Source organism: Bison bison, unplaced genomic scaffold (assembly GCF_000754665.1).
Source record: "Bison bison bison isolate TAMUID 2011002044 unplaced genomic scaffold, Bison_UMD1.0 scf7180017864160, whole genome shotgun sequence".
NCBI classification, from domain to species: Eukaryota; Metazoa; Chordata; class Mammalia; order Artiodactyla; family Bovidae; genus Bison; species Bison bison.
The window spans coordinates 2,300,389-2,303,161 of NW_011494732.1; positions in this window are offsets into that span (position 1 = coordinate 2,300,389).

Here is a 2,773-nt window from a genome sequence, read left to right on the forward strand (position 1 = left end):
TCTTGTGTCTCCTGCATTGGCAGGGGGATTCTTTACCACTAGTGCTCCCCGGGAAGCCCCATATTCACTATAATTTCTAAACACACACACACACACACACACACACACACACGTATAATCGAGTCACTTTGTACAGCAGAAATTAACACAACATTATAAATCAACATCAAAACAAATCTTAAAAGTCATTTGCAATCACTTGCATCTATAGACTGACTTCATCATTCCCAAGACAAGCCTTTGTGCACAAAGTTCACCAAAGTAGTTTTACTATTGCTCACACTGCCCCATGACATGATTCAGGTTTGGAAGTTTTCTCCCTTTTATTTTTGTATCTGTGTTGAAGGAGGAAACAGACAGAACAGGCTCCATCTTGAAAACAGGACTCCATCTTGGGCTGGACTGTGGACTTTGAGCTATATGCCCAGTATCTATGGAAATAGCATATCAACTTGAAAACCAGGCCCCTCAGATGGAATAACCCCAGGGCTCATACCTAGACTCTCCATTGCCTAAAAGAATACCCTAATTATCTGTGTAACCAAATAGAATCATAAATTCTTTTTTTGCTTATTGGGGTATGACCACAGGCCTATTGATAATTGTCCACTGTTAACTACCTAGGCTTAAGGCATATGAATCATGGGTTAACTTTGATTGTATCTTTCTCTTCCTTTGTTCAGACTAGTTTCAGGGAATTTGGGGATGTGGGTTTGGGCACGTGTACTTAAGGTATATAAGGTTTTCACAAAAACTGGTTGGGGTCCTTGGCTAAGATGAGACTCTGCCTTGGGCCCACAGTGTAATACACTGCACTTCACTCTCTGCATTGTCCTTCTGAGTGAGTTTGTTTCCTGGAACACGTGGTTACAACAGTGTGACTGCAGGCCCATGGTGGGGAAGCAAGCCTCTGATGAGAATGTGTGGGTACAAGATTGGGTTTTTTTGTCTGTATAAAGAGAACAGTGGGGGAAGACACACATTTGCATTGCTTTTTCAACATGAATGTATTGGAATTGCAGGGGATCTATCCATGGGCTATGGGGCAGAAGTCCAGACAATGAGTCATGCTTCTTCTTGACTTCGTGTGAACTCAGGTCACTCTGACAGCATTGAAGTTACAGAATAAACTCAGGGAGGCCAACAGGCTGTAAGTTATTTATGACAAAGTGGGAGGTGAAATCAATTTCCTATGGAGTATAGTTTGCCACACAAGTGATCAAACATATTTTTCTATGACAGTCATCTTAACAAACAACACATCCCCCAACAAGTATTCATCATCTCAATGTTATAAATCATGGTCCTGCCACTATTGAAGCAAACCTTTGTAACACCCAGAAAACCTCTTTGCTCTTTTGTATAAATGATTTCAATGAATCTCAATTTTATGATGATAATACACCAGGTTAAGTGTCAGCTTCAATTTCATGGTAACTGGTGTACAAATATTCAGTAACTTTCCTTTATCTCTATAACGTGATGTCAACTACAGCCTGTAGCTTGCCCTCTCCAAGCACCTGAGTCTACAAGGTCCCTTAGTAATCTTGGGATGTTTAGCTGATGGCTTTCACTATAATATCTAGCCAACACTGAATTAAAGGAAATGGAGCAAGCTTATAATTTTCAGTTTTTCCAAAAGTTCCTTAAAGTACCACTGAACAAAATTTTCAGGCTTATCTTTCAGAAAATGTCACTCACAACCTGGTGTTATGCTGGTACTTGTCTTGCCATGGATGAGATGCCTCTGTCTTCTTAAAAGGTGTTTAAAACACAAATTTGAGTGTCATAAAAGTCCTTCTTCTCACTGCCTAGTCCCCACCATCTACCATGTGTGTGTGTGTGTGTGTGGGCCGGGGTCACTAAACATATTTAACGCTCAATTTCCTCATCTATAAATTAACAGTAGTAACTATTTGGTAGGGTGAGTGAAATTAAGGAGATGGAAGCACTTAGGATTTGACCATATTTAATAAATGTGCATTGTTTATGCCGAGTTTTATCTTGTCCTCACAGCTCTTAGAAAACACTGGACCAAGTTCAACTGTCTGACTATCCTGAAGTCATTGGGCTTCTCAGACACAAGTGATGGAATCACAAAAAAAGGAAGGGACTGCTTTGTGACAACCGAAAAACAGATTAAACTGGAATATTTAGAGCAGTTTTTTTTTTTCTTTAGATTATGGTAAAACTATTTTTTTCTTTATATTATGGTAAAACAATATAAAATCTGCACTCTGAACAGATTTTTTAAGTACATAATATAGTACCCACAGGCACAATGCTGTACAGTGGGTCTCTAGAACTTAGTCATCGCAAATAACTGAATTAGGGTCTTAAAGCAATATTAGCACTCCCTTGTTCATCATAGCAGTTCAGTTCATTTCAGTTCAGTTGCTCAGTCGTGTCCGACTCTTTGCGACCCCATGAATCGCAGCACACCAGGCCTCCCTGTCCATCACCAACTCCCAGAGTTCACTCAGACTCACGTCCATCGAGTCAGTGATGCCATCCAGCCATCTCATCCTCTGTCGTCCCCTTCTCCTCCTGCCCCCAATCCCTCCCAGCATCAGAGTCTTTTCCAATGAGTCAACTCTTCACATGAGGTGGCCAAAGTACTGGAGTTTCAGCTTTAGCATCATTCCTTCCAAAGAAATCCCAGGGCTGATCTCCTTCAGAATGGACTGGTTGGATCTCCTTGCAGTCCAAAGGACTCTCAAGAGTCTTCTCCAACACCACAGTTCAAAAGCATCAATTCTTCAGCGCTCAGCCT